This window comes from Ammospiza nelsoni, chromosome 2, assembly GCF_027579445.1.
Source record: "Ammospiza nelsoni isolate bAmmNel1 chromosome 2, bAmmNel1.pri, whole genome shotgun sequence".
Lineage (NCBI taxonomy): Eukaryota > Metazoa > Chordata > Aves > Passeriformes > Passerellidae > Ammospiza > Ammospiza nelsoni.
The window spans coordinates 64432412-64460063 of NC_080634.1; positions in this window are offsets into that span (position 1 = coordinate 64432412).

The window sequence follows — 27652 nt, forward strand, 5'->3', positions numbered from 1 at the left end:
TCAGCAAAAAAAGCTCCAAACCACTCTAACACCTGTTTTGGGCAGCAAAATTGGTTGCATGAATTTCTGTGGTAACGTGAGGGGAACTATACATTAATGATTGTTTTTAAGGATGAGTGTTCTAACAAAAAATATCTGAAAATATATTTTCTTTTCTTTAGCTATGATATTGCATTTTTCTCTTTGCAAGAGGCCACATGTTTGAGCAGTACCCACATATCCATAAAGATCTGGACTATGGTTACATTCATAAAATAGAATTTTTGAAAATTTCTCTCATTTTAAAGGTACTTACATTTTTTTTAGTCAAGAAAAAAGAATGCTCAACAAACATATCTCTAAGGAAATTGCAAATTTTTATGAGAGAATGAATTTCTTAATATTTAATCTAGTTATTCAAAATGTCCCTGTGTCAATCCAGTAATAAATTAATGTGAATTAATTGAGTAAAAATAAGTTAATTATCTATTATTAGATTTTATCATAATTAAATAACACAATTTTAAATTCTTGTCAACTTAGCACTGTGTTTGTTATAAACACACTGAGCTAATTTCCTGACCCACATGAAGTTGCGCATCAACCTTAAAAACTGTAACAAAGGTCTTCACGTGAAAGTGTTTCTTATGATAGCTGGTTACCAAAAGTGAGAAGAATTTTAGTTTAAAGCATCAATGCTTAATTAGTTTTTAGGTTTGCAACTTTTTTGCTTTTTTTTCCTTAAATGTGCTTCATTGGAACAATACAAAGGAATTGTCAATAAAAAACTAAACAGTGAAAACTTCCCCATCTATTGTGTCTTAAATTGACTATTTTTAATATAGAAATGAATCAAAGTAAATTATACAAATTTTGCAATTTAGAAGGTCAAAACCTCTTGTCCATAAATTCCTGTTTCCTATCGCCTATGCTTTATATTGCTGTGCATTCTTGTATATTTATGGTATTTAAAAGCCAATCAAAATACAGGATATTTACAGTTCACATTTAGCACTTTGTCAAGTAAATCTAGCAAGACAATCAGACTAAATAAAAAGGTTAAATTATGCAAAATATGTGTCTGCTATTTACCATACTTCAATTGTCACAGAGTGCCACCTCAAGTTAGAGAGAAGAGATCCTTAGCTGTCAAGGGCCTGGTCAGGTTGACAGGTTAACTCCATAAAGACCTTCTGAAGGATGTTAATTTTCCTTGCTTAAAGACTAGAGATGTTTATCTTAATGACCAGGTGATTCAGATTTGTGCCAGGTTTAGACATCTTCTGTAGTCTCACAGAGTAAAGGGTATCATATAGGCCATGAGTTAAACCTGATCATCCAGGAGTTTCCACCTAGTTCCACCAATTCATAATCACCCACCTTTCCAGTGGGAAATACAGCATGAGTACTTTGGTTCTTTACTAGTATTGTGTTACTTTGGTTTGGCTCAGGAGTGCATTTCTGAGGCAAATCTTGCAGGCGATCCCACTATCCATGTGTTTTTACACCTTGTGAGATGGTCTTGGTGGCTGAACTGGATTGCTTCCTAGAGTAAAAAGTAGTGCCAGATGCTAAGAAGCAGTCAGCTCACGAAACCATTCTGGAGCCATTAAACATACATATATGAAAAAAACATACACTGTCCACATCAGATCTTCATCACCACCTGTTTCACCACAATTATCTTGATTTCACTTAATTATTTACTGATATTCATATGACTACTCTAGTGCAGTTTCTGTTGTTCCAAGGTTAGGTAAATTATGCCTATGTGAATTACTGTTTCTGATACTAATGTAGTTCCCTAAAAATTTAAGGACAAGTATAATTTCCATTCTTTGTGACCTTCCTTATGGTTTTCCAGGTAATGGGTTTGAGTAATGGGTCAGTACAGTATTTCTGTCAGAGCTTGTGCCACTGTACATTTTCATGACTACCCCACCCAAGGTGAAGGGGATGCAGAAGATCCTTTTCACTGAGCTAGAGAGAGGGGCTGAGGCTCTGCATTGTGGATATCAAAGTCTCTAGGCAAATAAAGGCCTGGAATAATACTAAATAAGGAAGCAAATTCTAACGGAAAACTTTACAGTCGGAATGATGTCTGTATATCAGACAGCCTCTGCATATTTTCTAAAGTTTGGCAGCAAGTTATTATCCACCAAATGCTGCAAAAATGTAAAAGAAAGAAAATTAAGTAAATTAAGTAAGATTACATGCCAGTAGTCCTACTCCTATCTTCCCTACTCCTGAAAAACAGTTCTTTCCCATTATTTAATGTGTGTTTTAATGGAACTGTATAGATCCACTTCTTCCACATTGATTCACATGTCGTTAATGTATGATTTTTTTCATGTGCTTTCAGCTTTTGTTTCAACTAAATTTTTTTCTTCTTTTCAAACTACTTTTCTCAGGAGGAATTTTGTGCATGATGTGCCAGTACAAAGAAAGCATCATAACAGGATAATGCTGTTATTAACCTTGAAACACATCAGACCAATTAAAACATTTTAAATATTATGATCCATCTTATCTGGAACTTGAGAACAGATGGTCAGTACTGGTTTTGTGGCTGTAAGTCTGAGGAAACTTGTATGTAATGTCAATAAACTCTCAAAACCTTTCTGTGTTTACCTTATTGCAAGGTGAAAGTGAAAACCATTGTGCTTAATTCTTGCTGACAAATGCTTTCACGTGTATTGGCAAACAGTCAGCTACAGTTGAATAGAACAAAGCAGCTGCTTGCAAAGCTCAGCTAAGAGCCAATAACTTTTAGTCTTCTTTCTCCTCTGCTGCTCACTAAAGGATTGTGTCAAAAAGTCCGACACATATTTCAGATGCCCAAAAGAGATGTTCTTGCCTTACCTCTCCTTTGTCTGTATATGCTCATGGAAAAGCATCAGCTATTCCCCAGACACAGACTGACTGTGTGATCTGTTCACTGAAGAGTCGGGGAACTCCTGGTGGGCTCCTGCTCTGAAATTTTATACTCTACATGATGATAATAAACCTATTTTGGGGCCATTGACTTTGCTTCTGGCAGTCAGAGGTTGTCCTTCTCTCATCCTGACTATTTCTCATGCCAAAAAAACCTATCAGCAGAGCTGTAATACACCAAATACAATAAATCCATCTTTTGCATAGGCTCCCTATCACTCCTCTGAGAAATATCTAACTGTATGTACTCATGTAAAGAGCAAGTTTTAGAATTGGCCCTCGGGTGATTTTGTGAAAGATAGTGAGCAAGCAGAAACCATGCTTGAACTTCACAAAACAGTGAGAAACAATGCCTTCCTTTAATTGCAGATAAGTATGAAGCACTGCTTCATTTGCAAGTCTACATATGTTTATTGTTTTGTAAGCAGAGAATTCTAACATAATTCTCTATTGAAAGAGACTGAAAATAAACTAAAATTATATTAATTTTTGAAAAATACAGTGATTAAAAACTATTATCTAAGGAGTCTAAGAATTTGATTTGTATTCTTTTTTTCAGAAGAAAAGGGAAAATTTTCTTTGGCATAGATTCCTGTATATTAAAGAAATGGGATTAGGTTTTGAAAAGTTCAATGAAAGTTCTTGTGATATAAGACCTTGTGATATAAGGTCTTGTAAGACCTATAAGACCTTGTGATATAAGAGATACATTTAGTATGTGTCTCCTTGTAACTCTGGTGAGAAACACAGGTTTCTCACCAGAGCAGTTTCTAACCCAGAAATCATAGTTAGGGTGTTTTTTCCCCAGCAATGCTACCTATTCAAGTGGCATTTACATTGGGATTGAATTTGCCTCATCTGGAGAGCTGGGCTTGTTTTCTTCATAGAAATTATTAAAGGACATAATTTTATATTGTTACATGAAGACACAGGTCTGGATCTCAAACATAAACAAGTGCTCTTAAAGCTCTTTCTCATATAGAGAAGACTTCAAATTCTGTACAACTATTTTTATTTTCTGCTATTAAGAAATAGAATAAGACAAATAATTTAAATACCTGGATCTTTTAGTAAAATGTCAAAAAAAAAATCACAACCATGTACTAAATGTTCTTATATTTGAAATTATTGCCATGTGTATTAAAATAAATTGAAACCTGATAGTCACTCTTGGTGTTTTCTGAAAAGCAGGTCTCAAAAGGAGGGGCCAAAATCTCATCTTTCTTGCAAGCCACTCATCAACCTTTTCCTGCTTTCAGAAATTCATCTTGAAGCATTGTTTCCTATCTTTTTTCAAAAGGCCTCAAGTTGTGTTCAGCTGATATGACTGGATTCCAGTAATGTATCTTTATTCAGGTGCTGTCTTATCTCTCCGCAGTCAGCCGTGTTCTGTTTGCCAACAAATGATAAGCATTGTACCAGCAGATAAGTTCTTGGTATTCTTTAGATATAAGGGCAGAAGCAAGTTTCTCATGCGGGACTTGATTTCACTTAAACACAGACACACAGAGTTTATTTCCTGACTTGAAATAGAGGAAAACTGAGTAAGCACCCACTTGCATTTGACCTTCTATATTAAATTTGACAGTTAATGGTTTTAGATTTCAGCAAATAGAAAGTCCATGAGGAGTAAAATCGGAAGGGAAGTCCGGGTGAGAAAAAGTCCTTCTAAGAATAAGGAAGATACCAAACAAAAAAAACAAAAAAAAAACAACAAAAACAACACAAAAACTAAAAAAAAAACCAAAAAAACCAAACTAAAACTAAACCACAAAAAAACCCAGCCAAAAAATAAAACACCCAAACCTACCCAAAACTAAAGTAAAATTTCCCTAAGAACATTGAGAACACTGGTTTTATAATGATTATTCCAATATTTCCCAATATCCTTAATTATATCTTTTCTGCCATCCCAGACATCTTATTGCCCTTTAAGTAATACCTTAAGATTCAGTGATCCGTTTCAATCACTTTTCTTCTGTATGACATTTATTTCTGAAAGGTATGTAACTCTTCAAATGGGGTGAATTTTAAAAGTTTCCAGAAAGTTAGCAAAAGCTAGTGGGGATATAATTTTCTCCTTCATCCCTTTTTTCAAGGTCAGTATTGGGCTTTTCTCAGATTTTCCTCTAACTGAAAAAAGCAACTTGAGATTCCTCATAGTCTGAAATAAGTTCTCTATGATCAGTTAGTTAGAATCCATCTGTCTCCGTTAGTTTCACTAGCGTTAAAACTGGACTAGTAAGCAGACACAGATTCAGAGGAATGTTTACAGCTGTTAATGAATATGGAAAATATAGCATTTTTTTATTTATAATATTTTTGTTAGAACTGAAATAATATTTTTGTTTTCTTGGGTTATTTTTAACAGGTTTGATGGTCTGGAAAACAGGAGTCAGAAAGAGAATGACATAAGAAGAACTAAATGCCTTTGTTTCTGTGTCTAGATGTCCACATACAGTTATGCACCAGTCAGTTTAGACCACTGCAAATTGCTGTTGCTATCGTTTCTTTCCGTGCAAACTCGAGGAGCTGGTACCAAGCATTTCCCGATAGCCGTGCGTGGTGAGGTGCACAGCCGACAGGGGTCAGCGTGAGACCGCGCTGCCTCCTCCGCAGTCCCTCTGAAGCATCTCTGGAACTCAGCCTCCCCCGACTGCACGCAACACATCCAGCTCACCCTCTTGTAAAACCCTGGGAGCAATTTTCCAGTTTGTTCCAGCTTTTTTTTTTTTTTTTTTTTTTTAATATAAAACCCCCAAAATAGATCACCTTTAAAGAATACTCAAATTTCACTTTGAGAAAACCCTGCAGTAAACTTCTCCTGATTCAGACTGGTAAGTCCATCAAAGTTGAGAAGCTTATTTCCCGTTGCCAAGTTCACCTTTCTTCACAAGCCTTAAAGGGACTCATGAATCATAGGAGTAGCCTAAAATCCTTTACATAAACTCTCACAACTATGCCAGTGGAATATTAAAACACAGTAAGCAATATAATCACAAATAACATCAAACAGTTACAGAATAAAAGAAAGCTATTAATCCAAACTCATTTCCACTATATTAAAAATGAAGGGGTAAAAAAAAGACTTTTCATTACTTTTTACAAAATGGTTCTAAAGAAGGCACTGTAAAGAAGTGCCTAATCAAGACAAGGCTCTAATCAGACTAATAACTTCTTCAAAGAGGGATTGGAATAGGCAGTGTAATGATAAAGTCCACATAAAATGCTTTAAAGGTAATTGCTGTCTCCTCACATATACATAGAAAGGTCAAGTGTAACTAGAGAGAGCAGATTTGATTTTCTATATCCTGTGTTATCTAAATAAGCAAATCTGCTGAAGACACTGAGGATAGGACTCTAAATCTCAGTGCTAAACCCCACCAAGCAGATTTGAAAAGCAAGTATTTTTCACTGAAAGCAATGTATTGGATGGAATTAAGTCCACTGCCCACTTGAAATATGCTTCTGTGTTTGTCCTCCATTCTGAAACTTACTTGAAGAAAAACAGAGAATCGGCTTTAAAAATGAAAGCAAATGCAATTTATTTGCTTTACATGGGTTTTTCTGACCAAAACCAAAGTTTATCTACAAGAGGAAAAAACCCAACAAAACAACTAAAAGGTAGATGGATTGATCAAAAAAATATTGCCGACGACAAGAAAAAATAGTTAGCGTTGGTGTTTTAACTTTCTGAGCCTTTTAACTTGTACATATTCATAGAGCTAAATCTTGGAGGCACACAGAATGATATCCTTGAAACAGCTACTGGCCCACCGCTTTCTATATCTCAAGCCTTATGATTGTCTGATTATTTTTTTAAGATTTTTCTAAAGAAAATTTCCATGTTCCATTCTTTAAATTTAGTGCACTGATTTTTCTTTGTTTAGACCATTAGGGAACCATTTAGATTGCTGAAAGAAGATGAGAAAATAGGAGAAAGTAGTAGAAGAATTTTTTTTAAAACCTGTGTCTTATTGAAGAAATCTGTACAATCTAAGAATATACAAAAACGCTTTTTAATGAAATAATCCTTCTTTCCCCCTTGAAGCAATAGTGATTTATGGTGACACAATTTGTGAACAGGTCTGATTACTTCCATCCTTTTTTTTTTAAAAATTTATGGTTTTGTTTGTTTTTTCAATACCATAAAATATGGGAAATCATTCCATATATATTCTCAGACAGTATAGCATGAGAAAATGAATTCTGGAAAATTCTTTATGTGAAAATCGACTTCCATTACTAAGTGACTTTTAATTGCAATTGTTACAGAAAATTATTTAAATTCCAGAGAAAGTGCTTCAGGATCATTTATGAGGTATAAATGAATAACTATATATAAGTCTTTTGAATTCTTTCAGTGAAAGGCAATTACAGGTAAAGATTAGCAACCTCCTTCTGGTAGAATACCTAAAGAAGCTTATTAAGTTTTAGTGCATGGAAACATTATTTTTCTCATATGTGATGATAAAGAATGACAGAAATACTTCAACAGACCAAAGTGCATTGAGTGGAAGAGTATATTTATATATCTCAAGAGACAGAGATTTATAATGCTATTTAATCATTCTGATTTTGACGGTTTCAAAATTCTGCCAGACCAGATGTGAGAGCGAATTTGGATGGTTGAGGGTTGCTTCTGTTGTTGTTTCCATTTCTCTTTTTTATGGGCTGATGCCACCATGGAAGCTCTAAATTAGGAAGCTTTAATAGGAATGTATATGACAGTACTTTGGTTAGCCAATCATACCAGTAAATATCATAAGTAGGAGAGAGCAGGATTATGTCACAGCTGGAGATATAATTACTGTATAAATTACTCTTTAATAGCTTCTGTGCTATGTATTAGGGAACATGTCTCTTAGTTTTACCAATTAACCTACTGAAAATACCTCCCAATAAATTCAGCAGTGTAACTGAAGAGGCAAAATATTGCTCATGTTATTTTTGCGCTGTTCTATCTAAACACAATTTTCATTAATTAAGGTCTATAAATTCCTAGTTGAATAAAAAATTGAATCTTGTATGAGTATAAAATTTTCTGACACACAAAATGAGAACATACTGTATTCTCTTGACCTTCTACCTTTCCAAATATTTCAGCATGGAAAGAAAAGTGTATGTATCCCAAAATTCTCCTGGCTAATAGCAGTAGACTCACCTCATTCAATGTTAGGTCAGATTCTGTAAGCATCAGTGCCTTAAAAGTGTTGGGCTGAATTTCAAGTCAGATGAAACCAAATGTCAGTCCTAGCAAAGCATTTCAATGTATCACATTCTTTTCTTTTCTTTTCTTTTCTTTTAATTTGACAAATTAAACAGTGTCCTTCTGTCCTTTCCTTGTTTCTATTTTTTTCCTCTCCACTGTCTTTGATGAAATCCTGGTTTTAGTTTCTCTTGAAGCCTTAATCCTGTAAGCCATTCAGTCTATTCACAATCCAGTAAATATCCTCAAGCAATTGTTTAACCTAATTTAAATCATTATGAGCTTAAAAATTAGACACTTGTATACATGTTTTCTTGGTCTAATAGTTAGCCCTTCAAAGGATCAACAAGATTTTGGTGCCACTAAGCAGCTCTTAGCCAGGGGTAGGACTTACCTTGCTTTAAAGAAGACATCTCAAATAGATGTCTTCTTTAAAGTAAGATCCCATGAACTTTGATGTGAAGCTGGGTGTTTCCTCCTCTGAGCATACAGCTGGCTTCTCCTTGAACTAATTCAACACCAAACCTGAGTTGCAAAGTCAGTTTCATGAACTGTCATAATATTTTGTGATTGTCGTTTGCTGCTCTTTCAAACTACAAATGGTTTTAATCATAACCACAATTAACACAAGTGTTTGTACAGTAATTTTGTTCTTGCCTGCGATAAGATTACAAGTGTTCGAAGGAATTACGACACTCCTAAAACAGCTAAAAATTCATGTTTAGGCTTAAAGAATGGACAAAACTATCATTGATTACTACATTTGAAAACTGTGATTAAGTGTGAGGCCTCATTTGTCACCAAAACTAAAACATGTGCTGATTCTATTAACCTAAAATAATGCACATGATTACAGTAGCATGTTTTAATGCGCATCCACTCACCCTCTGAAAAAAAACCCACAACAAATCTAAATAAAAGATTTGTTTCTTATAAAACACATATTTTCAAATATGATTGCGGTTTTCAAAATTTTCAACCTTTTAGTAATATTATCATAGACCTATGCCCTTTATCTGTAGTATGAAAAACAGTAATATGTTAATCTACTTGCCCTTGCTTAGGCCAAACCTGGTGGGTTTTGTATAATAATTAGATTTCATGCCACTGGAATAGGAAAAGCAGAAGAGCCAGAAAATTTTGGACTACCTTTTTGCACATCTAACTTCTTTATATTGACTTGAGCAAGCTTTGATTCAGTCTCCTGAAAGTTTATTATAAGATTTTTTTCTTTGTTCAGTCACTCATATATTCATGTATTTCTTTCAAGTCAGCATTTCTTAGCTTCCTGGAATATTCACAGTCTTTCCTAGGTGATTAGGAAGTTCCTGTGACTTTAAAGTGCTCAGAAATATTGATAATCTTATGTTTAGGTCACAGAAATAAATTAATTAAAACCAAGTGGATGACTAAGGTAGAGGTAAAATTTCATTGCAAACATTTTCAAATAGTTTTAGTTGTTTGGGGTTTGTTTGCTTGTTTCTTATAGAAAAGGGGTCAAAATTTGGATATTTTTGTTCAGATTTAACAAATTATAGATGCAGATCACTTTGTAATAGAGATGGCAAGAGCAAGCTGTATTATTTAATCATAATAAACATAATCAGTAATCATAAATCAACTTCTAAAGAAGCCATTTTCTTCCAAAAAACTCCATCAGAATTTGTCCACGTCACAAAAGGTATAGTCAGCTCAGAAGTTTTCAGACTTTTCTTTGCAGAGATTTAAATGACTTGGTTTGCTTTTTTTTTTCCTAGTAAGGACAGGATAATATTTCTGGACTCACATAAATTGTTTGGATTACTAAATTCCTACATCATATAGGTGATAGTTTGTTGTTTTGTTTTTTTTTTTCTTGAGACAACATTCACCAGTGTCAGAGTAATTTATATCTATTTGAACATCTTCAATTAAGCCCTGAGTGCTCACAACCAACCAGGAAATGTGAGCTTTATTAATGGAATACACTGAGATTATTGCATGCATTTTTTGCCCTCCCTGGCAGTAAAATGCCTCTAGGTAGTAAATGATGTATTTTTATTTTGTAAAATAACAGGTGGTGCAAATATGAATGAGAAATTTCGATTACTTTGTAGTTTGTTGCACTGCAGAACACTTAAAAGATTACATCAGATTTGTTGGGTTTGTTTTCCCCAAAGGGTTTCCTGCAACAGAATTGTAACTTTGTCCTTGCCAAGAAAAGTCAAACAGAATATTAAAAAGGCAGCGGAGCATACACCTGAACAACCGCAAATGAGAGAGACAGAATGGAAACTCTCTGTGCAAGTGACAAAGATTTAGCAGCCTTCCTTGGCTAGAAGAAGACTATGAGGTAGGTAAAAGTCAACACAGACTCCCCTTCCCCACTCACCTCCCTGAGGAAAGAAATCAACCCCCACAGCCCATCACTGTAAGGGAATTTGGAGGTAAGTAACTATTGGAAAGGTAGCAATCTTTTTCAACATTCATCTGCAAAGTCTTTTGAAGTAAAGATGTTTTATGAGTCTTTATGTATCCCTCTGCTAATACTTACAGAGGATGAGTTCTGGTCCAGCAGAAATGATATTTCCGTACATAGGTAAACAGAGATATAATTATAGATATTCAACATGTTTAATTTCTTGCAGAAAATATATTTCCAAAACTAATCCATATTTCTGTGACTTTCTTCTGAAATTATGGAAGGAATTGAGGGCAATATTGAGATCAATTTGAGCTGTGCTCCTGCATAATTTAAATCCTGGTCCCAAGTGCAATAATTACACAGTTTGCAAAGAACTTTGCATTGGTATGTGAAATGAGACATTGTTAAAGTAAAATAATTTTCTTTAACATTCTACAAATTGATTGCATGTAACATTTTCTCGAGATTTTTCCTTTTCCAAATCGTTGCACTGCAATCCAAATAGGGTTTTCTTTCCCCAAAGGTATAATTATCACTTTCCACATGTCTGATCCAGTATTTTCCCCATTCACTAATTTGCTTTTTTTCACTTTCTATTAACATCTCATGGTTTTATTTCTAAGGCTTAGAGACCAGAGTAGAAGCAGGAATCCAGATCTACAGAATTATTTGAGCACTAAAGTGGAAACTAAATGCCAAACCAGAAGTTAGTGTCAGTGTTGCAATCATAATGTTTTAAGGATATCAGATCCTTAAAATATCCATTTACAGATATGTAAGTTGTTTCAGAAAGTCTTGGGCAAACATACACACACACAAAAATAAAAAATAGGAGCTCTTTGCATTTGAACACATTTTTGCCAGGAATTAAAAATTATGTAAACATACATAAAATACTGTAAGGACAGGAAAAAAGCCCTGGGATTTATATTAGAAAGAAGTGTTTCCAACATGTTCAAGTGTCTCAGAAGAGCTATTATCAAGATCAAAGAGATTGTGATGTTTGTTCTGGCTTCTAGTGGCACATGGGTTACAAATATGGTATCTGTAGCGATTCAACACCTACAGTCTGAGGTACAGCAAGAGCAAAGTAAGGCTATAAGATGAGCAAAGGCAAAACTATTTCCAAACACAACAGCCTTGCCCAAAGTCACTTCAAGTTCTACAAACTGTTTTTAAGTCAAGAATGCTCCATTTCACCGATGCTCAATTCAATATTAGCTTGGAATTGGAAACAGAAAATCATCATTAGCACAGAAGCCAAACATTGTTCCATCGTATATTTTCAGTAATTTGTTGCATATAGCTGGAAAGGTGAATGAGATTAACTAAATAGGCTATGTACATCATTCAAATATACATAATAAATTTAATTTATGCATGTAAATAAGATAGTTTATCTATGACTGATGTGTACACAGATTTAAAAAGTAACATAATTTTCAAATTGCTGCAATTTTCTGCTCAAGTGAGTGCATGCATACATGCATGGTTTAATTCCTATCCCTTGGAATTTTATAAATGTCTTTAAAAACTCTTTTAAAACAATATGTTACCTTTGGGAAATGTTTAAGGCTTAATAACACAGTATTCAGCAAAATGCTTGTTGCTATTTTAGGTCTCCTAATCACCTCTTTGTTGTTATAATCTCACATTTCCTTGCATAATATGTGTGCTTTAGCCATTAAAACAGATAAATATTGAAAAGATCAGTTTAGCCTTTTATATTATTGACTTTACTCATGTAAAATGAGCATGATATTGCTCTGCCATATTACCAATTCTGTGCAGCGATAGGAACAGAGAATACAAACCCACAGTATTTATTTTTAAATCTGAGTAGAACTCTAAATTACTCAGATTACAGTTGTGTAAACAGAAAAATTCCCAAGCATTGATAGTAATGACACAATATAAATGTGATAATGAACAAATTTGAACCTTGAAGGAATCTCCTTTTAAAACACAATAAGTAGAAACAAGTTTTATCCTCTTAATCTGTTTTGCTTAATCCAGCCATAATTTCTATTCAAATTGCTACCCTGATTTAATTTTTTTTTTTATTTTTTAACAAATCTGTAAATCACCTAATAAAAATTAGGATTATAGAAAGCCTCACTATTTCATTATTATTCTAAGGTTAAAAAAAAATCTAGCTTAATAAGGAAAGTTGCAAAATTTCCTTGTGTTTCACCATGAGCAGATTACAAACAAACTTCTTGTTTTCTAAGGGTTTTCTTATATTTATCTTCAAAGCACAGCTTTTTTTTTTTTTCAGTGCCACCCAGATTTATAAGACATCATGCTCATTTTTCTTGGTGTCAGCTGATATACTAAATAATTAACACGTTTGCCTTTCTTCCTTTCTATTCATAACACCTTCCTTATTATCTCAGCTAACCTTTTATTTGTTGCTCATCACTGAACCTGTAGTAGCAAGTTCCTCTTGAACCTTAAGAAGCCTTCTGTGGGCAGCTGGCTTGAGATGAACAGCCATACATTTCAAGAGCACCTATGCAGTTTTCAGTGCATGATTAGTCTTTTAAACCCCACTGCAATTCTGGCAATGAGCCATTTGAACAGACTCTCTGTTATACAAATATTATTCAACTTTCTGGAAGCATAAAGTTAGTTTATACAATTATTATGGTAATTTGTTAATGTAACTGTTGTATGTCATATGGCATAATGTTAGAACATTGTGTGATTATAGACATTATGTTATCCTCAGAAAATAAAATCTGATTAACTGCATAATCTAAAAGTTAAAACACAAAGCAAATAATAAAAAGAAAACAAACCAAAAGAGGAGTTTTACCTAAATTCATTGGTATTTTCAAACCCTGTTCTGCAACACTCTGTACACACACTCATGTTTTCACCCTGACAGAGGTAGACTATTAATAACACCAATAAAGCCAAAAATTAGTCCAAAACCTTATGCTGTGTACAGCGTATTTCCACTCTGGATTATATACAATTAAAACACAATGCCATAATCTTCTCTGTTTCATTTAGTACAATCATAAAGATTCAATCCCACTGAAAAATTATGGCATTTTTCTAACATTCAAATCCAGCAAATTCATAGATGCAAGATGTGTGGTGGACCAGTCTTCCTTGTGGAAAGATCAGCCTAATACAAAAGACCAAATAAAAATACAAAAGCTATGAACCACGAAGCTGCCAAACTATTACATGTGCAGCATCTGACAAAAACAAAGTAGGTGTTGAAAGCTAGGCATAATTTTCCACTGAAGTGATAATAATTTAAGCTGAACATTTTTAAACAATGAAGCAACATGTATATTTTATATGCATCAATGTCTTCATTTTGACTTTCTCTTTTGAATAAATTCCCTGAAATGTAGGCACTCTGACTGCAAAATTTACCAAGCCACAGCTGACAGTAATGTTGTTAAGCAACAGAGAGAAAAATGCCATTATCTTCAAAGGAGCTAGTGTGAGGATACCTTTCTATGCTTGCACTTGGCTGTTTTGCTATGTGAACATATCTTAGCAACAGTTTATACTCAGCAGAATTTATAATTACTAAAACTGAGAAAAGCAATGAAGCATGCATTTTAATTGAGGAGAAATGTAACCCTTGAGAAAAATCATACATGAGAAAATGTAAGACAAATGGATTAATTTTAAAATGGGCAGTTGCATGTTTTGGTCACACTCAAGAGACAGTGAATTTGAAAAACACAGAAATGAAAATTTTCATGAGGATAAAATCAAAACAATTAGTGAATAGTAAGTGTCGGTGAATATGTCTGAAAATACAGGATCAGGCAGTCTGAAAGTGAAATACAGCCTACATGAACTAGAGAACTTAAAGGCAGGCTACTGAAATGAGTTCTAATTCTTCCTGTATGGCACTATTTTCATTAATTAATCAATTAATTTATTTGTTCATTAATTTAATCTGCCTTTCATCTCATTTTCAATATTTAAAATTGAAGTCTAATAATTTATTTCATTATTTCACGGAGCACCATGGTGATTATTAAATTATCACCTTTAGAATTGTATGACATTTACAGCCTAGAAATATTGCACATTATGCCGATGATTGGTTGTGGCACTTGCAAAGATGTCATGGAAGACTTTTGGAAATTCTACTTAATATTTATCTTGTGCATATATTTAGAACAGAGATAAACTGTGCAAGAAACCCAGACATAATGACTTCTTAGTTTTGTAGATCAAAGATGAGAAGCAGATGAGAGTGCAAAAGCAAATATCTGATGCATATCTCTTTCTGTAGTAGGAAATTAAAACAAAATTTGGATTCTTGAGCTCCTGTATGGAAGATCATGGTTGTAAGGCTGCTCATTTAACATATAGCTACCTCTGAGAAAAGAGCAAGTGCTTTAACGATATCTTCTTTTAAGGTAAGGTGCAGAATTTAATTTACAAAGGACTGACTTAATTTGAGCAAGGTCCCATTGACATGAACACATTATACAAGCAAACTTTGAGAGCTGAAAACATTTCCTGTTTACTCAGTCAGTTAGGCAGGATGTGATTTAAATATTGAACAAAATTAAAATCTCAGTTACAGACTTCAAGAGAAATAGAAACCTTGATAATGGCGACTAGTCAGAGGGAAATGTTACTTTTACTTTTTCAGCGGTATTACATTTTAGAAAAGAAAAAAATAAAAGGATAAAAAAAGACAATTCTAAGAAACATTTAGCCAAAAGTTTCTACTAACTTGTCTTCTCTGATATCTTAGCACTGGCACTCAGCACAGAGGAAACCTAGAGCAGTCTGTAAGCTCACATCGTATTTCCAAGCATCTTCTTTCATCTCACAACTTATGAGCAAAATATTCTTTGTCTTCCTCTTCATCCTTCCTCTATCCTCTATACTTCCTCTATCTTTAAATAGTAGTTTTTGACTTTTTCCAGATCTGGAGCCCATTGTCTTAACTGAGGTTAATCACACACTCATGTTTGAGTGCTGTTTATTAGTTCAGATATTTGTATTTTATTGGAACTAGAACTTCTACATTTCACATTTGTCACCTTTTTCAAGCACACAAAATCAAATAATATAAAATAGGTGTGCTTACTAATTCATTTAATGTAAGCATTCTGCTCTACACCAGATGCTTGCAGAAAGCTCCTTCCCTGAGTATTTCTGAAATCTCTGAATTTTTGTAATTCAGGACAATGGGTAGTGATGCAGAGTTGCTGTTTTTTCCTAATGCCAATCTCACAACAGACAGAAAATAGCAATGCATATGGGCCTAATCTAGTCAGCTCCATGAAAACACCAAGAGGAAGAGAATGGCTGTACTTCCCCCTATGATAGCAACTTTCACAGACTCTAGAACAGCTAAATGAGGTTAAGCTGTAGCGTGTTTTATCTGCATTACAATTAACCTCTGTGCTGAAGATGCAGAGCTTTGCAAGGCTTTTTGGATTCCTCTGCCAATAAAATCTATAAAAGTCAGTAAGTATGTAAGGTTATCACTAGACCTATGTCATTGGCATAATTTTGTTACTGGAAAATTCTTAAATAAAAAACACCTAAGAAAAAAGAAATAAAAATGCCCATTCCTTCATTATCAGAATTCAAGCAAAAAAAAAAGAACAGAAAGAATGGTAAACTATAAACTCTGTCTCTTGTACTTAAAAAAAAAAAAAGAGAAAAATTCTCAGCAGGCTAACAAGCAGCCTTTTTGGTAGGTCTTTGCAGCTAAAAGCAGATTTACCTCTTGGCTTGCTGAATGCACTTTAACAGTGTTCTATTTGCAGTTCAGGAGTAACTCCAGAAGCCCCAAAGGAAAAAAGACAAAGAACTTTTCTAGCAGTTTTCAAAAGCAACTGCAAGAATTGAGCTATATATGAGGCTTGGGATATTGTTAAAAGGGGTGAAAAGGGAAACTGGGGAAGAGGGCAGTAACTGGAGAGCAGAAGGTTAAAGTCTGGCTGCTCATTTGGGAGATTTGTATTGAGAAAGAGATGAGGCTTGTTTAGCTGGTTGACTGATTTCTTCTGGGAGATGTGATTTTCTGCCTGTGCTGGGTATAAGGAAAGGGAAAATCAGGAATAATTATTTTTGGCAGTGCTAGGTAATTCCCAGTCCCAGCCATCTTAATTTGGTCACCAGCTGTTGCTGCTGAAAAGTATTTTGTGTTACACAATATTAATTCTCCTTTTGTGTTCGTCTTCTTGATTGCTATTGCTTTCTCTGTTGCATTTATTCTAAATTTCTTGGGTTTTTTTTTTAGAAATCTTGCTTTGCAAACTACTGCTGCAATTCTAGAATATTTACAGCCCTTAATTTATTGATATGTTTACTCATGGCTATAACTCTTTCTGAATATATTTTTGGTCTGAAAAAAATTGGCCTTTTTCAGTTAATATAATTAATGTGTTTCATGTTGGACATATTGCCTGAAGTTAATCAGTAAGAAAGGTTTAAAAATGTATGGTGTCCCTAATAATGTAGTCACATATTATCTGGGAAATTTGCAAGAAAATCCAGAACCATAAAATATTCCAAATCTCCATTAAAAAAAAAAAAAAAATTGTGCCCTTAAAACCTTTTATGCACCAAAAGACCTGATAGCCAGTGACTAAGGTCATGTGATGAAATAAAGAGAAGCTAAGTCTAGATTCTACCAGGCCAGGGATAAACTATACTTTTTATTCTAAGTACATATTCAAGTTTGACCCTCAATTTTCCATATTGCCTATGTACTAGTTTCACTTCTTGCTGAACTTGGCAAACATGTGCTGTTTCTCCAATTGGGAAAATTGTTTTGGAGGTGAGCAGTATAGAACAACAGAGACAGTTTTGCCAAAAATACACTCAGCTGGTTTTTTCAAGGGTTTCTCAGTAAAATGTACTCAAATGCAGTATTTAGCCAGTTTAATAATGAAAAAGATGCTTTGAGTCTTTGTGTCAAAATATCTGACACCAGACTGATACCTAATGGCTGGAGGGGTACTCTGGTATCCACATGGTTTAACCCTGAGGAGAAAAAGCCCAAACACACAGCAATGCAGGGCACCTTCTGGAACACCTTCCAGGTTGTTACAGAACAGTCTGCTGATCTAAGGTTAAAATACAGGTGTATCAAGTTTGTATCAAGGTGTATCTGATTTTTGACATTACTAGTGAAGGACTGCAGTGTTAGATGAGCTTTTAGAGTACAGTCACTGGCACTTGCCTGTTTTTGCTTTGGCCTCACTGCTTTCAGCCTGTAACAGTCCCCTAGAGATCAAGTGGCTATTAACAATCTGTTGTAGTTGAAATCCTGAGAACATTGTACAGAGTGAAGGTTTAACACCATTTGGCTTCCCTCAAACCATGCCCCTAGCTTTTTTTTTCCAACTGAGGCTTTCAAACATTCCAATTTTCAAAATTTATCTGGGAGCCAACAAGAAGAAAACAGCCTCATATAACACATAGCAGAAGGCCTCTAAATGGATTGAAGATTGAGCACAAAAATCTCTCACTGTGAAAACTGAATCAGTCTTAGTGAGAACCTTGGGAAACTGCCCTTTTGTCATAATCCTTCATTCCCTCCCTTAGCCCTTGCTGTAGAAGGTGTGAGCTCCAAAGCAAGGCAAAGCAAGGCAAAGCAAAGCAAGGCAAGGCAAGGAATATTTTCAAAAAAAACATCAGCAGCTGATGGTGTTTAAAGTGAGGAAGTGAATGTGTGAACTGCTTGTTTAACTTTTGGGGGGTTTTATCATTCCTGATATCTGAACTGTGGAGTGAATCAGACATGTATCTTTGTCACAGACATCTTTTGTGAAAAATCCTTTCTTTAGGATTTTTCCTTCTTCTGGGAAGCTGAGGCCCCAGAAAGACAATGTAAACAATAGTTATCTGCTGCTGTGGAATGTAACAGGTGCACCTGTGATTGGCTCATGTTCCATATTTACAATTAAGGGCCAATCAAAGACCAAGCTTTGTCTGGGACAGATCAGAGAGAGCTCCGTTGTTATTCAATTCCTATTCTCTTCTTAGCATAGCAGCTTCTGAACTTTTCTCTCTATTCCTATTAGTATAGTCTTAATGTATTATATATCATGAATTATTAAATCCAGCCTTCTGATCATGGAGTCAAGATTCTCGTCTATCTCTTCACCCCTGAAGACCCTTGCAAAGCCCGTTAACATATCTTCTATTTCTTGTGAAGGATGCCTAAGGCAGGTCTTCCTGTCAACTAAGAATGTAAGATACAGAAGAACCCAACAGCAGTACAACATCTTCATTCAGTTTCTTCTTAAAAAGCAGGGGTATGAAATGGGGTTTAAAGAGACCAAGCACTGGGTCCTGCACTTTGGCCATGACAACCCCACAGAGCACTATGGGCTGGGCACAGAGTGGCTGGACAGTGGCAAGGAAGAAAAGGACCTGGGGTTACTGACAGCAGGCTGAACATGAGCCAGCACGTGCCCACACAGCAAGGAGACCATTGGCAAATGGGCCTGTATCAAGAGTTATGTGACCAGCAGGACTGGGAAAGTAATTCTTCCTCTGTACTTGGCACTAGCGAAGCCAACACCTTGAGTACCATGTCCAGTTCTGGGCCCCTTCAGTTTAGGAAAGATGCTGAGATGCTGGAGCACATACAAAGGGCAACAAGGCTGGTGAAATATCTGGAACACAAAATCTATAAGAAGTTCCTGCAGGAGCTGGGGTTGTTTAGCCTGGAGAGAAGGAGGCTCTGAATCGCTCTCTACAGCTGCCTGAAAGGAGGGTGTTGGCAGGTGGGGGTCAGTCTCTTCTCCCAGGCAACCAGTGACAGGTAAGAGGAGAGACAGCCTCAAGCTGTGCCAGTGGAGCTTTAGGTTGGACCTTAGGATGAAGCTCTTAACAGAAAAGGTGATTGGGCTTTGCAATGGGAGGAGTCATCCTCCCTGGAGGTGTTTAAGAAAAGACTGGATGTGGAACTCAGTGCCATGGTGGTGTTGGCAGGGTGGTGTTAGGTTGGACTCACATATCTCAAAGGTCTTTTTCAACCTGGCTGATTCTGTTATTCTTTGATTCTGTAATATTCTCTCTTGATATTGCTTCCTGCTTCATTATTTCCTTCACAATAAAAAACGCTAAGAACATAAGAAATCAATGACAGGTTTGTCTTCAAGTATCTGAGGGAGAAGAGTCCTTAGGAAACAGACCATCTCAAAATGGTTTCAAAATGGAATGGACAAGTAGGACTAAAAATATTAGTCTATGGGTGGAGCAAAACAAAAAGATTCATGCATAGGGTTGTGTGTAAATGCCCTTAGTTGTGGAGGCTTTCATGCTAATGACTTTGGGATCTGCCTCTCTCCACTTCCCTTCAAAAACAGAGTTATCCATTTCTGTTGTCCTCTCAGAATAAATTAAATAAATTGTATTGGAAGTTCTGTCTCTCTCTATACATGCAGTCTAAGCACATACTAAGTGCCTATGCTGTCAATCTAAATTACCTTTGCACAAGGTTTATTTTGGGAGGGGAAGAATCAAAGGAAGGTAAGGGGTCATAGCTAGGGCATCTGGGGAGAAACAAGCATGAGGAAATAAAAGGATAAGGAAATAAAGGGAAACAGCTCTCTGTAAACAGTTGGGAGCTGGGTAAAACTGGATATTCTTCCACCTGATCAGCACAAGCTGCTGTATCCTCTCATTAAAATCCATTTCTAATTATTTTCCTGGGTGGGGGGGCTCTGTTTGGGGAGCATGAGCATGCATGGAGGTTTCAGTGCCAGCAGTGGCAGTCCAGACCGGGGGACAGAGCCATGTGTTAATGGTGTCAGTGACTGAAGCAGAGGGGCTGTGCAAGGGAATGTGAGGGCTAGTGAAGGGCAGCCCAGGCTAGCCACAAAGATAAACTGACCTGGGAGATAGGGAGGGGAAAGTGGACCTCTGAAGGTGAGCCCATGGAAAGAGCTGGCTATCAGAGGGACCAGGGAGTCTTGGGCAGTTGCTGGAGTGGTTATGGGTCTGGGAGTTTCAAGGGACAAGACTTGCTGCTGTGTGCATGAAAGTTAAAGTGAGCAGCCTGTGCAATGTGAGCAACAAGGCCATTGGTGGCTTAGCATAACCATCTAAATTAAACAATAAATAGTAAAAAGAGAAACCCCCTTGGGAGAAACAGTGATACACAGAGGCCTGGCACTGTGGAGAAGTCAGGCCTGGGGTGGAACCATTACCTGTGGGTCTGTGCTGTGTGCCAGTGTTAGGGCACAATGGGTGGGCTGGAATTGGTATCTCTGGTGGGAGAGCAGTTAGACTGGACCTTGGAAGAGACCTCCACTGCTGTGAGAGTATCATGTTCAGAATGTGAAAGAATGACCTAAAATAGAACTTTAGGAGTAGAAATTGCTTACCCCTTCTTACCCATATCATGACTGAGAAATATATTTAAAACACAGAGGAAATTAGTTCAGCATATGAACAAATAAATATTTCTCTGTTCAAATGTTGTTAGTAAGGCTGACTATGCTGCTAAATATATTATAAGCAACTTCTATCAACAAATTCCCAGCCTTTTTTCGCATATATCACAGGAAGTTTGTATTTCACTTTGTCTTCCTTGGTGACAAGACCAATGCAGATTAAGTATTCTCTTCTTCCTCTTTAATATTTGAATCTGAGAACTGGCACACATAAAGATAGCAGTTTGATTGCTTTTTGGATATTTTTCTACTGTCAGACACTAGAGGATTGCAGTGCTGATTTGATTTTACAATCAAAGTCTGAGGATATGTTGAACAAATCAACTTCTAAAATACAGAGTACAGCTATAATTTTGAATATGATATCAGGAAAGAAAAATTAAGAAAAAAGTCTGACTTAAAGTCTTGCTGCAGTAGTTGTTTATGCACAGTGATTCTAACTGCATTGCAACCATGTGTTACTTGCAAAGCATCGACTTCCAGCTAAGAGGTAGTAATCATCAGATAAAATTAATTTTAAAACCCCCCCATTATGCAATGGATGTACAGCAATTGCTGCAGTTTTGGTCACCTAAAATCCTTTTCCTTACAACATAACTTAAACACACTGAAACTGCAGTGACACCAAAATGAGATCATGATTTTGAAACCTGTCACCATTCCACATTTTTGGTAGAAAAGGAATAATGTTGTTCTGCATGAAACATCTGTGACTGACCTTCTATTTTCTGTGGTTTTTAAGAACATTACAAAGTCTACTACCATATGTTTATGTTTTGTATAAAAAAGTAAAGATCTTTTGATAATCTATTTCATATACTGTACTAAAAGTAAGCATGTAGAGTAAAAGTGTCACCCAAATGATTTCAAGACAAAATGAGTACAGGCTAGACCTGTGACAAGTTGCATTTATGAGATGAGAGAAAAAATTCTCAAAAATTATACTCTAGCACGTTCTAGTTTCCCGTATGGATATGATAGTTCAATGCAAGTAGCATGGAAATAAGTGTCCCTGAAACTAAACTAGGAACTGAATACCACTGTGCTTACTGGGGCATGCGCCCACCATGGACAAGATTTCAAAGTGTGTTGACTTACAAATGAGCTGTCCCAACTAAGTGCATTGGTCCAGCATGAAGAACAATCATTTAATCAGAGCATATACCTATCAGTTTGGGCGCAAGTCAAATTATTCAAACATTCCTGTTAATTGACACACAGTTTAATAATTTTAATTTGAAGTGTCCCTTGGTAGTAGATGAAATTAAGGATGAAATTAAAAAGTTATATTGAGTTGAATGATAAACCAGACTTTACCACCCATGAGTGCCCACAATGGGAATTTTCTAAAGGGATTATTAGGGGAAGGTTAATTAGCATTACATCTGGGAAATGGTAACAGATGAGCTAAGGCAAACCTACATAAAATATTGAAGCAATTAGAGAAAATGCTCTAACAGCCCCACCCCAACCCCCCACCGAAAAAAAAGACCAAACCAAAACAACAACAACAAAAAAAGATTTAGTAAGTAGATAACATGGATAAAAATTCATTTATATTAACATCCTATTATATGAAAAGAGAGGTTTTTTTACATAATTCAAGCAACTATAATTTTGAGTTGGAGACTTTAGGGGGGAAAAAAGCCATTTATGTGTATACTTCCAAGTGGAAACCATGGAATTAAGCCTTTGTGAAGTATCCAAGAGGGAGGCCCCACAACCAATCCTCAGAGTTATAATTATAAAAAATGAGCTTAATTTTTCAATAAGTCTTAATATGTAATTATCAGAGCTTCATAAAACTAGATGCATTAGTCATCTGTTTAAAATTAGAAATATCAGCAGAGATGTTAAGATTTAAGTGTTGAAACTGTGCATTTATAAGATATATGATTACATAAGAAAATAAGTCCTCATTATCCTTTCATTTAAGAAAATAATGTATTTTTAGACTCAAAGTCTCATCCACTAAATAGTACCCAATCTACTTCTAGCGTATTGCTAAGATTAAATAGCAGTACAGCATAAATGTCTTAATAAGATTACTCAGAAGGATATCACAGAACAGAGCATAGCAGATCACCCAATGAATAACCAAGGCAGCTAGAATGCTACCCAATTCATTATGGATGAAACATCCTTTTAAAATATTTAATTACAGGCTATCACAGCTCCTTTTTCTCCTTCCTTTCAAGTTATAAAACTCAGGCTCCAAGAATCTTTTGCAAAGTTCAAGGACCAGATAAATGTACCTCGTCCTGGGCATAGTGAATACTGCCTATTCCCCCCTGTAAACTCTTCTGAACCTCGCCCATGAACTCAGGAGCAGTAAATGGCCTCCACTCCTATAGCACCGAGGCGAATCAAGTGAAGTAGCAAACTCTCTCAAATAAATACATGCAGCAAGGTCTTCAAACAGGAACAGCTGTTTGCAGCACTTTGGGAAAACAGCCAAGTGGCGAAGACATATCCAAGAGAATAAGTGCTGAAAGTGGTTTGTCAATGTCAATTTTTTAAGAAGCAACGCTGTCCCTCTCTTGCTTGTCTCTTCCTGAAGTATGGAATGATGTTATGATTTACAAGCATTTCAAAATAAAGTAAAGAAAACAAAAAAAAAAGACAAGAAAAAAAAGAAACTTCTAGGTTATAAACTAGATTGAATGTTTTTCAGAACTTCAGTAAATAAAATAATTTGTAGGTTTCTAGGAATAATTAAAAATTCCGCTGTACTATTCTCCCCCCTCCCTTTTTTTCTCTACTGTTTCCAAGTAGAGCTCTATGCAAATCATATTTGAACCAGTCTGCCCAAAACTCTAAAAAAAAATTAACTTCCACACTTCATTACTGCCTTGGCCTGTGTTGATTTAGGATTTTTTTTCCTTTCTCTCAATATTTTTTTTCTTATTATGCATTTAAAATGTGACTAAAGTGATGATGGATCATGTTGTGGCCTCCAAGTGATATTAAAAGTCAGCTACCTAACATGAAGGAATGCTTATCAACATTAAATCAAGTTCCCATTGCTTTAGGGTCTATCAGGAAAACATTAAAATGTAGGTGTCTCAGGATTTTGCATCACCTTACCTCTTTGTATAACTGATATTGAGAAAACAACAACTCAATGCTAAAGGAATGAGAAAAAGTAGATTTTTCATTTTCTATACAAATGAAGAGATATTTTTACATTTGGAGAGTTCAGATATTCTACTCTCAAGAGATGGGGAGAAGCCAATTGCTCACCCCTGAACCTCCATCACCAATAATTAATATTACAGTAAGAGAGTACATCCCCATGTGTGTGCCTTCTGTGTTTATTAATCTATCAATACCAGAGAGTCAGTGGGAATGTGTATAACTGGTTTGCATTAAGTTATTAGAATGGATATTAAATCTTTTTCTTGCAGGTGATGTTTGGAATGAACACTGGTATGTTTCTAGATAAGAGCTAATAGAGCTCTTAGTTTAGAAAATATTATTCTTGGAATCAAAATTCTGACCCCCAGGTTCCTTTCCACAGTGCTGCTTTCCAGCATTTCATTTCCCAGTCTGTCCAGACAGCCAGGGTTGCCCCATCCCAGGTTCAGGATCTGGCAATTTCTCTTGTTGGAATTCATATGGTCAGGGATTGCCCAGCCCTGTAATTTGCTGAGATTTCTCTGCAGGGCCTCACTGCCCTTGAGGGAGTCAAGAGCTCCTCTCAGTTTTGTATTGCCGGTGAACTTGCTTAGTATCTCTAAACCAGAGCCCTGCAAACCCCACTAGTGATGGGTCACCAATCTGATGCCGCCTGACTCACTATAATCCTTTGTGCCCCACCTGCGAGCCAGCTGCTCACCATCTCATGGTGCTGGACATTTTGTCCATAAGGATACTGTGAGAGACAGTGCTGAAGGTTTTACTGAAATGCCAAAAGGTTGAATCAAGTGGGTGTGTTACCTTCTCCTACAAGCAAATCGAGTTTGATAAGAAGGAATTTCCTCTCACAGAGGAAAGAATCATGCTGTCTGTGGCTGATGACTGTACTAATGTAGTACATAGTACATCACACTAGGCCCCTGAAGGCAAATAAACTACTAAAGATATCAGCTCTTAGTTCTAGGATGGCATCCTAAGAGCTAAAAATCCTAGATATTATATTTGCTATATAAGCTTAGCCCATCTTGTCTATTCCTTAGCGTGCCTGATTTTCCACTGTATGGCTCATCTGAAACATTCATCTGTGCAGTAATAGTTATATGGCATTTATTTCAATCAAGTTTATGTGGCTTATTGTAACCGACTGATTGAAACTAAATTACTTAGTAGATACTATGATGGCATTAAAATTAGTTGGGTGTGACAAATTCCCAGTTTCCAACATTTTCTTTTTTTCTTAAACTTAGTGCATCATCTCATCCAAAGGAGGATGACGGAAGTTTGAAATCATATTCACTAGGAAAATGAGGCACTTTTGTTGCAGGGAATTCTTCCCTTTGAAGTTGTGAGCTTTACAACAGGAGGGACTGAAATCAGTCATTTTTAATGAAACCGTAGTCTCCTCCCTTTAGCATTTAGACTCAGTGATCAGAGCACCCATCTAGAATACAGAAGACCCTCTGCTACTTTTATTCACTACCTAAAGGGAATTAAACTGCAGATATGAAACAGGCTAATTTCAGTGTACTGTACAAAGGCTTGATTTGTTCACTACCAGTTTTCTTGGAAAGGACTGTGATGAGGCAGCAGAGTAGAACAGGCAATGCCTGCCTTGCCCCAGCTGCTGCAGTCTGCTGGGACTTTCTGGAGGAGGGAAAGCTGGTTCCTTTTGCAAACACAGCTGAAAATGGCCAACTGGGGGGGAAAAAAAAATGGTGTAACAACTGGGAACAGGAAGGAAATGAGAAAAACACCAAGCATAAAGCTAGCAGTAGAAATGAAAAAAAGAAGGCCCCTGAGAGGTAAGGAGCATTTGCCTGAAACAGAGAACTGACTCAAAGCTGAGCTGCTGAAGCGCCAGCAAAGGGATCAACAGAGATTTTTGGCTGGCCAATGAAGTTATTTAAATCTGTAAAGCAAGACTGAGAGAAAGCATTCATGGCTGCTTAATATTTCTACTACAGATATGCTAGAAGCTGTTGCTAAGTGTTTTCTGGTGAGATTTCAAATCCTTTTCTAAAATTTATAGTAAAGGCCTTTCCTTTTCCCCATCAGAATTGACACATATCAAAGTTCTTAAACCTGCATCTGATGATATGTCATATCTATGTGGCTTTAAAATTTTTGCTGATAAATAAATTTATCTCAAACCATTCTTTCTGTAGGTACTTTGAGATTGTTTAATTGCATTGTATTTAATCACTGAATTTGTCATGCCATAATGTTCTATAAAGAGGTTTATGCTGTGAATCTAGGAGAGCTATACCCCACTTTTGTTTTTCAGAGCTAAGGTGATTTCTTCCTTTTTTGAAATGCTTTTTTTTACAAGAATACTCAGTTTTGTAAGACTATTGAAGTTCTTAAACTATTTGTGAAAGCATCCTTTCTTAACTTTGACAATATAGACAAACTATGGATAAAATATAGACAAACTGTAAGAAGGTCTGAGCTATGAAAAACGTGACTTTTTTTCTGCTCACATATCCTGGTTTTATGTTACTTATAAGATCAGATAACTTTCCGATTAATCATATACACTGTCACATATGCCGACACTTAGTTTTGACCTAGCACAAGACAGTTCAAATTTAGTTAATTTCTTGTTAATCTCTTCTTGCAAATGCTTGAACATTGGTTATAAACATTTTCTGTAACAGCTGTTGTCGAGAATTTAGGGATTTTTTTTGTAATGTGGAGAAAACAGTGAAAAAACTGGACCTTATTTTGCTTTCTTTGTAAAAACATTTGGTTTACTTCAAGATTGAAAGGCAACCATTAATGACATTGGTTTTTATTTAATTTTTTTCTTCAGCTCTTCACTTATCTTCTAAAATTATGAAAGAAAAAAAAAAGTCCCTGAGGAACAAATGATCTTTTATCTTCCCACCCACCTCTCCTCCTCATTGGCCATACCAAAATTATATCTGAAATTTTATCATTCAGCTATAGCAATTTCTTATTTTTAACCCATTCATCCTATTCCATTCATCCATCTCCTAACCATGGTGGATTAGAGGAATGCTGTTTGTTGTATGCCTGGGCCTCAACATGGTATTTGACACACTCTCCCGTAGTCTTTTCATCAAATTGGTGAGATATGGAAAATAAAATAACTGACAAAGACTGCCAAACAAAGATTATATTCAAATCAGGCAGATACTTCAGAGCAGGCAAGTATGATTCTTCTTTTTTATTCACTCTACCATCCCTTCTTTGCAACCAGTTAAATATAATTTCAATAAAACTTCAATGTGCCTTTCATGGGCTGTCAATTCAGTGAACTATGGAAACTGTTCAAGCTCACCATTGTCCACTGTTGTCTACAGTCTCAGATCTTTATTACACTTACCAGAATAGTATAAAACCTTTATTTCATTATCCAACAGCTTTTGTACTGTTTCATTAAGTGAAACTGCATAGCAGAATGTACTATATAAATAACAAAAGTTAAACAATCTGCTTCCTCTCTTGCAATTTTAATTAGACCTAATCAAAACAAGTCATTTTGAATGATAAACTGAACAAATGATGGGAAAACAAATTACAGTGATCACTGATAAAATACCTCCA